At 44.1% G+C, this 12,350-nt stretch overlaps 1 long non-coding RNA gene across 1 annotated transcript in view; it reads right to left on the bottom strand.

The window, feature by feature from the left end:
* Positions 1-12,350, bottom strand: part of LOC138989223 (uncharacterized) — an 80,354-nt gene that overhangs the window by 60,864 nt on the left and 7,140 nt on the right. The window contains exons 2-3 of the long non-coding RNA XR_011465471.1: positions 7,527-7,789; positions 7,358-7,432 (exon numbers count right to left, since the gene is read on the bottom strand). This is a non-coding gene — a long non-coding RNA (uncharacterized lncRNA). The remainder of the gene's footprint in view (positions 1-7,357; positions 7,433-7,526; positions 7,790-12,350) is intronic.

Below are 12,350 nucleotides of genomic sequence, written 5' to 3'. Positions count from 1 at the left end.
GACTTTTTTTCAATCTTTTAAAAACCTAAACATCATTCTTAGTTCACAAGCCACACAAAAACAAGCAGTGGGCCAGATCCAGCTCATGGACATGAATCAGTTTGCCAACCCCAACTGCAGCCATGAAATCAAAAGATGCTTATTCCTTGGAAGGAAAGTTATGACCAACCTAGATAGCATATTCAAAAGCAGAGACATTACTTTGCCAACAAAGGTCCATCTAGTCAAGGCTATGGTTTTTCCTGTGGTCATGTATGGATGTGAGAGTTGGACTGTGAAGAAGGCTGAGCGCCAAAGAATTGATGCTTTTGAACTGTGGTGTTGGAGAAGACTCTTGAGAGTCCCTTGGACTGCAAGGAGATCCAACCAGTCCATTCTGAAGGAGATCAGCCCTGGGATTTCTTTGGAAGGAATGATGCTAAAGCTGAAACTCCAGTACTTTGGCCACCTCATGTGAAGAGTTGACTCATTGGAAAAGACTGATGCTGGGAGGGAATGGGGGCAGGAGAAGAAGGGGATGACAGAGGATGAGATGGCTGGATGGCATCACTGACTCGATGGACGTCAGTCTGAGTGAACTCCAGGAGTTGGTGATGGACAGGGAGGCCTGGCGTGCTGCGATTCATGGGGTTGCAGAGAGTCGGACACAACTGAGTGACTCATCTGATCTGATCTTATCTGAATGCAGGATGGATGTCTTGTTCATGTGCGTGTGTTTGTGCATGCTAAGTCACTTTAGTCATGTCTGACTCATTGTGACTCTATGGACTGTAGCCCACCAGGCTCCTCTGTCCATTCCATTCTGCAGGCAAGAATACAAAGTGGGCTACCATGCCCTCCTCCAGGGGATCTTCCCAACCTAGGGATTCAACCTGCATCTCTTATGTCTCCTGCACTGGCAGGCAGGTTCTTTACCACTAGCACCACCTGGGAAGTCCTGTCCTTTTCAAACAGATCTATTAATACTAGAGAAACTTGAGGAAAAGGACACGTTTTAATTAGTGAGCGAATGAGATGCGCACCACTTCCAGGTAAGATCTTTAGAAGCCATCACATGGCTGTACCATATTTTCTCTTGCCTCATTCCCAGCAATGTCCCTGCTTGTCAGCCTGAATTCCAGAGTGAGGACAGATGGAACAGAACCACAGTGCATCTGCAATGAACATGAAACCTGATTGAGAAATATTAATAACCCTTTGTTGATACAAGCCACCAAGATTTGGGGATCATTTTGTTATTGTCCATACTTTATGCTGACCAATACACACCTGAACAGACTGCTCTGTATTTATATTTGCTTAGCTCCTATGGGCATTTGAATTTAAAAGTCTTGATTTGAGTCATGTCAGCTTTTGTTTCGTAAGCTATAAATCTGCAATACTGTGTGCATTTACAAGGTTATTATGAGGATAAAAATGAGATATGTGAAAATGCTTCATAAATTAAAAAGCACTATCAGTTCACTTCAGTCACTCAGTCGTGTCCAACTCTTTGTGACCCCATGAATCGCAGCATGCCAGGCCTCCCTGTCCATCACCAACTCCCAGAGTTCACTCAAACTCACGTCTATCACGTTGGTGATGCCATCCAGCCATCTCATTCTCTGTCATCCCCTTTTTCTCCTGCCCCCAATCCCTCCCAGCATCAGAGTCTTTTCCAATGAGTCAACTCTTCGAATGAGGTGGCCAAAGTACTGGAGTTTCAGCTTCAGCATCATTCCTTCAAAGAACACCCAGGACTGATCTCCTCTAGAATGGACTGGTTGGATCTCTTTGGAGTCCAAGGGACTCTCAAGAGTCTTCTCCAACACCACAGTTCAAAAGCATCAATTCTTCGGCCCCAGCTTTCTTGACAGTCCAACTCTCACATCCATACATGACTACTGGAAAAACCATAGCCTTGACTAGACGGACCTTTGTTGGCAAAGTAATGTCTCTGCTTTTCAATATGCTATCTAGGTTGGTCATAACTTTCCTTCCAAGGAGTAAGCCTCTTTTAATTTCACAGCTGCAAGCACCATCTGCAGTGATTTTGGAGCCCCCAAAAATAAAGTCTGACACTGTTTCCACTGTTTCCCCATCTATTTCCCATGACGTGATGGGACCAGATGCCATGATCTTCGTTTTCTGAATGTTGAGCTTTAAGCCAACTTTTTCACTCTCCTCTTTCACTTTCATCGAGAGGCTTTTGAGTTCCTCTTCACTTTCTGCCATAAGGGTGGTGTCATCTGCATATCTGAGGTTATTGATATTTCTCCCGGCAATCTTGACTCCAGCTTGTGCTTCTTCCAGCCCAGCGTTTCTCATGATGTACTCTGTGTAGAAGTTAAATAAACAGGGTGACAATATACAGCCTTGATGTACTCCTTTTCCTATTTGGAACCAGTCTGTTGTTCCATGTCCAGTTCTAACTGTTGCTTCCTGACCTGCATACAGGTTTCTCAAGAGGCAGGTCAGGTGGTCTGGTATTCCCATCTCTTTCAGAATTTTCCACAGTTTATTGTGATCCACACAGTCAAAGGCTTTGGCGTAGTCAATAAAACAGAAATAGATGTTTCTCTGGAACTCTCTTGCTTTTTTGATGATCCAGCAGATGTTGGCAATTTGATCTCTGGTTCCTCTGCCTTTTCTAAAACCAGCTTGAACATCTGGAAGTTCATGGTTCACATATTGCTGAAGCCTGGCTTGGAGAATTTTGAGTGTTACTTTACCAGTGTGTGAGATGAGTGCAATTGTGTGGTAGTCTGAGCATTCTTTGGCATTGCCTTTCTTTGGGATTAGAATGAAAACTGACCTTTTCCAGTCCTGTGGCCACTGCTGCATTTTCCAAATTTGCTGGCATATTGAGTGCAGCACTTTCACAGCATCATCTTTCAGGATTTGAAATAGCTCCACTGGAATTCCATCACCTCCACTAGCTTTGTTTATAGTGGTGCTTTCTAAGGCCCACTTGACTTCACATTCCAGGATGTCTGGCTCTAGGTGAGTGATCACACCATCGTGATTATCTTGGTCATGAAGATCTTTTTTGTACAGTTCTTCTGTGTATTCTTGCTACCTCTTCTTAATATCTTCTGCTTCTGTTAGGTCCATACCATTTCTGTCCTTTATCGAGCCCATCTTTGCATGAAATGTTCCCTTGGTATCTCTAATTTTCTTGAAGAGATCTCTAGTCTTTCCCATTCTGTTGTTTTCCTCTATTTCTTTGCATTGATCGCTGAGGAAGGCTTTCTTATCTCTCCTTGCTATTCTTTGGAACTCTGCATTCAGATGCTTATATCTTTCTTTTTCACTTCTCTTCTTTTCACAGCTATTTGTAAGGCCTCCCCAGACAGCCATTTTGCTTTTTTGCATTTCTTTTCCATGGGGATGGTCTTAATCCCTGTCTCCTGTACAATGTCACAAACCTCCATCCATAGTTCATCAGGCACTCTGTGTATCAGATCTAGGCCCTTAAATCTATTTCTCACTTCCACTGTATAATCATAAGGGATTTGATTTAGGTCATACCTGAATGGTCTAGTGGTTTTCCCCACTTTCTTTAATTTAAGTCTGAATTTGGCAATAAGGAGTTCATGATCTGAGCCACAGTCAGCTCCCAGTCTTGTTTTTGCTGACTGTATAGAACTTCTCCATCTTGGGCTGCAAAGAATATAATCAATCTGATTTTGGTGTTGACCATCTGGTGATGTCCATGTGTAGAGTCTTCTTTTGTGTTGTTGGAAGAGGGTGTTTGCTATGACCGGTGCATTCTCTTGGCAAAACTCTATTAGCCTTTGCCCTGCTTCATTCCATATTCCAAGGCCAAATTTGCCTGTTACTCCAGGTGTTTCTTGACTTCCTACTTTTGCATTCCAGTCCCCTATAATGAAAAGGACATCTTTTTTGGGTATTAGTTCTAAAAGGTCTTATAGGTCTTCATAGAACCGTTCAACTTCAGCTTCTTCAGTGTTACTGGTTGGGGCATAGACTTGGATTACTGTGATATTGAATGGTTTGCCTTGGAAACGAACGGAGATCATCCTGTCATTTTTGAGATTGCCTCCAAGTACTGCATTTCGGACTCTTTTGTTGACCATGATGGCTACTCCGTTTCTTCTAAGGGATTCCTGCCCGCAGTAGTAGATATAATGGTCATCTGAGTTAAATTCACCCATTCCAGTCCATTTCAGTTTGCTGATTCCTAGAATGTCGAACTTAGAACTTAGAACTCTGTAAAATCTGTCTTAGTTTATGGCTTTTTGATGATAAACATAATAAAAGGCTTTCTAGAATGTGAAGTCAAGTGGGCCTTAGAAAGCACCACTACAAAGCTAGTGGAGGTGATGGAATTCCAGTGGAGCTATTTCAAATCCTGAAAGATGATGCTGTGAAAGTGCTGCACTCAATATGCCAGCAAATTTGGAAAATGCAGCAGTGGCCACAGGACTGGAAAAGGTCAGTTTTCATTCTAATCCCAAAGAAAGGCAATGCCAAAGAATGCTCAGACTACCACACAATTGCACTCATCTCACACACTGGTAAAGTAACACTCAAAATTCTCCAAGCCAGGCTTCAGCAATATGTGAACCATGAACTTCCAGATGTTCAAGCTGGTTTTAGAAAAGGCAGAGGAACCAGAGATCAAATTGCCAACATCTGCTGGATCATCAAAAAAGCAAGAGAGTTCCAGAGAAACATCTATTTCTGTTTTATTGACTACGCCAAAGCCTTTGACTGTGTGGATCACAATAAACTGTGGAAAATTCTGAAAGAGATGGGAATACCAGACCACCTGACCTGCCTCTTGAGAAACCTGTATGCAGGTCAGGAAGCAACAGTTAGAACTGGACATGGAACAACAGACTGGTTCCAAATAGGAAAAGGAGTACATCAAGGCTGTATATTGTCACCCTGTTTATTTAACTTCTACACAGAGTACATCATGAGAAACGCTGGGCTGGAAGAAGCACAAGCTGGTGTCAAGATTGCCGGGAGAAATATCAGTAACCTCAGATATGCAGATGACACCACCCTTATGGCAGAAAGTGAAGAGGAACTCAAAAGCCTCTCGATGAAAGTGAAAGAGGAGAGTGAAAAAGTTGGCTTAAAGCTCAACATTCAGAAAACGAAGATCATGGCATCTGGTCCCATCACGTCATGGGAAATAGATGGGGAAACAGTGGAAACAGTGTCAGACTTTATTTTTGGGGGCTCCAAAATCACTGCAGATGGTGCTTGCAGCTGTGAAATTAAAAGAGGCTTACTCCTTGGAAGGAAAGTTATGACCAACCTAGATAGCATATTGAAAAGCAGAGACATTACTTTGCCAACAAAGGTCCGTCTAGTCAAGGCTATGGTTTTTCCAGTAGTCATGTATGGATGTGAGAGTTGGACTGTGAAGAAAGGTGTTCAGTTCAGTTCAGTTCAGTCGCTCAGTCATGTCTGACTCTTTGCAACCCCATGAATTGCAGCATTCCAGGCCTCCCTGTCCATCACCAACTTCCGGAGTTCACCCCGACTCACGTTCATTGAGTCAGTGATGCCATCCAGCCATCTCATCCTCTGTTGTCCCCTTCTCCTCCTGCCCCCAATCCCTCCCAGCGAGGGCCAAAGAATTGATGCTTTTGAAATGTGGTGTTGGAGAAGACTCTTGAGAGTCCCTTAGACTCCAAGGAGTTCCAACCAGTCCATTCTAAACGAGATCAGTCCTGGGTGTTCTTTGGAAGGAATGATACTAAAGCTGAAGCTCCAGTACTTTGGCCACCTCATGCAAAGAGTTAACTCATTGGAAAAGACTCTGATGCTGGGAGGGATTGGGGGCAGGAAGAGAAGAGGACGACAGAGGATGAGATGGCTGGATGGCATCAGCGACTCGATGGACGTGAGTTTGAGTGAACTCTGGGAGTTGGTGATAGACAGGGAGGCCTGGCATGCTGCGATTCATGGGGTTGCAAAGAGTCGGACATGACTGAGCGACTGAACTGAACTGAAGTTCTACTATAGAAGTAGGGGGTACTATGATCAGGGAGGAACTCAAGATAATTCAGATAACAGAATTTCTTCAAGAGAAGGTGGTATTTGAACTAGATGCTGAAAGACTGGCAGGCTTCTAACAGAAGCATGAACAAATGCAATGGGGACGGTCCAACCATGGCACAGCCTTGACTTCTCTTTGTCTCCGCACTGGTTGGAAGTCCTAAGACGAAATCTGTTCATTAAGCTTTGAGAAAGAAAAAAGAAATTCTATCACAGGTAAACTGTGTAACAAAAGAGGGCTCTGATATGTTCATTCTGAAAGCTGACGTTCTATTTCAAATTATTTCATTTTAACTCAAAGTGAAGGCAACACAGAGGAATTAGCTACATAATTGTTCTTTTAACAGACCTGACCACTCTTAGCACATTTAATTATTTTATAATTACTCCTACTTACAGCCCAATATGGAAATTATATGCAGATTATCAATCTTTATGATGAACACAAAAGAAAAGCAGTCATCACTCTCTGTCCCCAGAAGTTCTCCTCCCCTTACCATGAGAACAAACAGCCGTCTCTGGGCAGTGAAGAAAGCTGAGGAAAGGTGGAGACCAGAGGACCATGGGTGTAAGCTTGGATACTTCACCAAGGGCATAGGCACAAAATGCTTACACATTTCCAGAAAGAGTTCACCTTTGGTTTATCTCATCCACAAAAAAAAATGCTCCCTAAGACACCCAAGTGTTCAATTAGAAAAAGTCCTGCAAAACTCACCAAATTTTGTGAAAGCCAAAAACACTTCAGCATAATTTTTCTTCCTTTCAATCCTCCCATCTTAGCTCACTTTTACATCAAAAAATAAGCACAAGCTCAATTTAGTGAACCATCCATGACTGGACACCAAGTTGGTGCTGGCTTCGCTAGACTTAAGCCCTACATCTTCAGTCAGATATCCAGCCTTTCCTAAGTCATTGCTTTGCACTTAAGGGGAGGCAATTAGTGGGAACTCATGACAGTTGATGGGACAATGACTCAAGTAACATTGACGTACCCCACGCTAATGCCTCCTGAGTCTGTGGTCACCCAAGTCATGCCAGAAAGAAAGGGAAAGCCCAGCTCAGAGTAGCCTGCTGCTTGTAACCACTGACTCTGTGTTCCTGTAAGAACACAAACTCTCTGCAGTGCTACAATCTTATCATGGCTTTTATGGAATAATCTCAGGAAAATAGAATTTGGGTAAGGCCAGTATTGCATGAGTGTCTGCTTATGTTCAGTCTTAAATCTCAGACCTCACCTATTCCAAGAGATACCAGGAGCATCCCAATTGCCAAAGAAGAGAACCACTTACCTCTTTTGTGGTTCTTTTAAGAGCCAGTAAGTATAAAACAAAGCACTTACCCCTTATCCTCCAGTATCTCTGACTGAGGGGCCATTATGTTCATTCAAAGCCTCTTCCCTCCTGAAGTTTATAATCTAGTTTGGGAACAAGACAAAGAAATGAGTCATCAAGAAACAGCATCAGACTTGAGCAGCCACACAAAGCAACTTCAAGGCTGTCCAGGTTTACCCGACTGAGGAGCAGTTCTCCAATAAGTCAGAGGAAGAGAGAAATCTCGACGGTTTGAATTGGCCACGAGGGTGTCTGGGTAGAAGGTAGGACCTGATGGAATTGTGTGGATGGAATTTTTTTTTTCTTTATGAAGAGATGGGCAGACAACATTCACAACATGCCCAGCAGATGGAGTCTCAGAGGAGGAATGTGCCTGGTGACTTCAGGGACAGTAGGGCCACATCTGAGTTGTATCCAAGGATAAGTTGTGCAAAATAAGTCTGAAAAGGCAAATTGGGGACAAACTGTGAACGGCCTAGAAGGCCAGACTTTGGGGGTTCAGAAGCTAACCTAACTGTGAGCAGCTAGAACGACCCTTTACTTGGATCTGCAAGAGAGATTAGCGGTTAAGAGCCAGCCTCAGTTTCTCAGCCTTTAAATGGGGATAGAACAATACCCACCTCCTCATAGTTATATGATCTGATATATATATATGGAACTGTTATATATATGTGTGTGTATGAAAATAAATATATACATTTATATAGCTTATATATCTAAGCTGATAAATTACATATGTAGTATATACATACGTATACTGCTTATTGGGCTCCCCAAGTGGCTCAGTGGGTAAAGAATCCACCTGCAATGCAAGAGACCCAGGTTCAGTCCCTGGGTGGGGAAGATCACATGGAGGAGGGCATGGCAATCCACTCCAGTATTCTTGCCTGGAGAATTCCATGGCCAGAAAAGCCTGGCAGGCCATAGTCCATGAGGTAGCAAAGAGTCAGACAAGACTGAAGTGACTAAGCACACACAGCACAGACTGCTTATACCTAATACATAGCATGATAAACATAAATAATATAATAACATACAGCCTCGGAGAAGGTAATGGCACTCCACTCCAGTACTCTTGCCTAGAAAATCCCATGGGTGGAGGAGCCTGGTAGGCTGCAGTCCATGGGGTCTCGAAGAGTTGGACATGACTGAGTGACTTCACTTTCACTTTTCGCTTTCATGCATTGGAGAAGGAAATGGCAACCCACTCCAGTGTTCTTGCCTGGAGAATCCCAGGGACAGGGGGAGCCTGGTGGGCTGCTGTCTATGTGGTCGCACAGAGTCAGACACGACTGAAGTGACTTAGCAGTAGCAGTAGAACAGGGGGCCTGGCAAGTAATAAGTTTTCAGTATAACTTATTATTTCCTTATTACTGGTGACATTCATCCACCCCACCACCGCCCCCCCCCTCAAGAGTTTCACACCCTTTGGACATGACTAAACAGGAATATATAATTCATTCTTTGGATTTTATAGACTAAAAATAAGTATGAGTCTCTTGGCCCAGGACAGATGGAGACCTGTTTCCTAACTGCACCCCAAAGAGAAAGAAGGCATGGGGTGGAATAAAAGTCCGGAATCTGAGCCTGGGCAAGCATGCCCCGCAGTACGGAGTCTCGCATCTTTCCCGGCCCTTCCCCTGGCAGCAGGGAACTGAGAAGCCTGCCCATTAGAGCGCCCGAAACAGTGATTAAGATGGACATCCTCTGAAACAAATCGAAACTTTTTCCAAAGGAGGGGAAAGGCTGAACTTCCACAGTATAAATATTACTAGATGGCCTCGGGCTCAGATGCCATTCACAAACTCCTCAAGCTGCGCTTTTGCAATTTATGACATTTAACAGAGCCCCTGGAGAGAGCGTCAGTTCTGCCTTCGCTCCCGAGTCAAATATTAGCCTCCTCGTGTTAATGAGGCCGAGTCAGGGAAAAGGAAGACAGGAGATCATTTGAGTGATTTTGCTAGTTAACTTTCAGCCTCTTCTCTGCCCCCCACCCCGACCCTTTCTCCTCTTCCCCTGCTCCAGAGAGAAGCTGGGCGCTCTCTGCACGAAGACTCCAGCGCGCCCCCTTCAGCCGGCTCCAGGGCTGGACCCTAGGTGGCTCACCACCACCCCAGGTGTCACAGGCTGCTCTGTCCCCAAATGCCAGAGCACACAGTGGAGGGAGGACGGGAAGACACACAGGGAGGAGCCTGGCACGATGGATCCCAGCAGGGCCATCGGCCTCACCCAGGGCTCTGCCTTCACGAGCCTGCCTCTCTCCAGCCTCGAGAGCTGTGTGGCTCTGAAAACAAACTTTTAGGCTTCCAGCAAAGGAAGACCTGAATTTTTACACTATATAGCCTGACCACGGTCCACATCTGGACAAGAGGCTTTTTGTCTGCATCAGGCACATAGCCTGATCCTACACTTCAGCCCTGACCCTCTCTAGGGCATGCAAATTATGCTCTATACGCTTAGGATTGTCAGAGTCAGCAAAAATGAATACTTTTAATGTTAAGTCTTCCCATGCAATATTTTTTATATACTTATACTAAAAATTTTGTCTTTGTTCATTTGAAATTCAAATTTGATTGGGCCTCCTGCTATTCATCTGGCAACATGATGAGGAAACCTCAGTTTCCTTATCTCTAGATGGAATATTAAAACTAGATCAGTGATTTTCAGATTTTTTGAAGGATGAAGTTCTCTTGTCAAAAAAAAAATTCTTGGGGACTTCCCTGGCGGTCCGGTGGTTAAGACTCCATACTTCCCCTGCAGGGGGCACGAGTTTGAGTCATCCTCAGGGAACTAAGTTCCCATTTGCTGACCAACCTAGATAGCATATTGAAAAGCAGAGACATTACTTTGCCAACAAAGGTCCGTCTAGTCAAGGCTATGGTTTTTCCTGTGGTCATGTATGGATGTGAGAGTTGGACTGTGAAGAAGGCTGAGCGCCAAAGAATTGATGCTTTTGAACTGTGGTGTTGGAGAAGACTCTTGAGAGTCCCTTGGACTGCAAGGAGATCCAACCAGTCCATTCTGAAGGAGATCAGCCCTGGGATTTCTTTGGAAGGAATGATGCTAAAGCTGAAATTCCAGTACTTTAGCCACCTCATGCAAAGAGTTGACTCATTGGAAAAGACTCTGATGCTGGGAGGGATTGGGGGCAGGAGGAGAAGGGGACGACAGAGGATGAGATGGCTGGATGGCATCACTGACTCGATGGACGTGCGTCTGAGTGAACTCCGGGAGTTGGTGATGGACAGGGAGGCCTGGCATGCTGCGATTCATGAGGTCGCAGAGTCGGACACGACTGAGCAACTGAACTGAACTGATAGGCAAAAAAAAAAGTCTTGACCAGAAGCACAATGTATGGAATAGGTAGAACAAAGCAGCTATGGCAGAGGCAAAGGAGGGCCACCAGAGCCCTCCCCCCATCTTCTGCTGAACCCAATCTGCACTGAGTTCTGTTTAAAAACCAAGGAAGCACACCATCTATCCCGCCCTTTTCATCTCTGCGATCTCCACTAGCCTTCCTGTGGCCTTCACAAATGAAGATCCTACAAAAATTCAGGTCATTTGTGTCTGTTTCTCTGACACAGGAATTTTTCACATGTGCACCGTCCTGGAGGTAAGGGGTTCATCTTCAGATTCTGCAGGTCCTGATTCCAACCTCCAAACCCATGAGATGTGGGCTAAGCACCCCCTTAGACTCACGAAGCATCTCAGAGACTATGCATACTGCAGGAGTTGCCCTAGCCAGGCTGTGGTTGGCCATGGAGAATGCATGGCCTCCAAGACCAAGGACTACCACTGTTCAACTGGGTAAACTTGGGACTTAGCCTCTCTGAATATCATTTCCTTAGATAAAGGGTTATTTTTTTAATTATCAGATAAGGTATATAAAAGAGTTTCATAAGTAAAAGATGCCCCAGCTTTCCCCTCAAAAGAGCACATTATATGATTTCATTTATATGAAACTCTAAAAAATACAAACTAATCTACAGTAAGCAAAGATCAGTGTTTGCCTAGGGATGGATGGCACTGGGAGATATTTTGTGGTGATGGTTATGTTTACTATCTTGATTGCAATGATGGTGTCTTATGTCAAAACTTATCAAATTGTAGTCTTTAAATATGTGCAGTTTACCAAATGTCATTTATCTCTTAATAAAGCTATTTAGAAGAAAATAAATAAGCCTAAAATATTAAAAAATATTATCATTCTTATGCTTATTTTTATCCTGGCTTTGAGAATTCCTCCTGGGATTTAAAGATTGTCCTTTTCTCCCAAGAGCCAAGTGTGTTTCTTTAAAAAAAAAAAAAATTCAAATTGTTGTGACCTTGGCCCCAGCTCATCACCTCAGAGGTGCAAAAGATTCTAAATGACCCTTTAGCAGAGGCATTCTTTTCTCCTCCCTCTCCCCTGCATCCAAATCCTATTAATTCTGTCTCCTGCTGTCTCCAATACCTCTTCTCCTTCCTCTACCTTCACCATACTGGTCTAGACACTACTCTGCCTTGCCTGGACCTCTGTAGTAGCTCCTGGTGGCCCCATGCTCCCCAGTCTTGCTCATCTCCATTAGCCACACTTCAGCTAGAGTGATATTTTTAAATGCAAATATAATCATGTCCTTCTGCTGCTTAAACCTTAAGGTTAGCCTTTAGAAAAAGACCCAAATGCTCCACCACGGCCTCTAAGACTCCCATGATCTGGCCTTTACTCACCTGTCCAGTCACGGCCTGCACCACTTTTGTTTTCTGTGTCCCAGCCAATTTGGGCTTCTTTAAATGGACCACACTCTTTCTCAACCCCAGCCCTTCCTATGTTCCCCATAAGCTAGTCCCTCTGCCTGAAAGATTCTCTGCCATCATTCATATAGCCAACGCATCCTTTGGGTTTCAGTAGAAATATCACTTTCCTGGAGAAGCTTAATTAATTCTCTAGACAAAGTCTGCCCCCACCTAATTTAAGTCTCCAATATATCTCCAGTGGGTTAGCTCCCCATTGTACCAGTT

The sequence above is a fragment of the Bos mutus genome, chromosome 9 (assembly GCF_027580195.1).
Source record: "Bos mutus isolate GX-2022 chromosome 9, NWIPB_WYAK_1.1, whole genome shotgun sequence".
Lineage (NCBI taxonomy): Eukaryota > Metazoa > Chordata > Mammalia > Artiodactyla > Bovidae > Bos > Bos mutus.
This window is presented reverse-complemented; position numbering and strand designations above follow the sequence as displayed.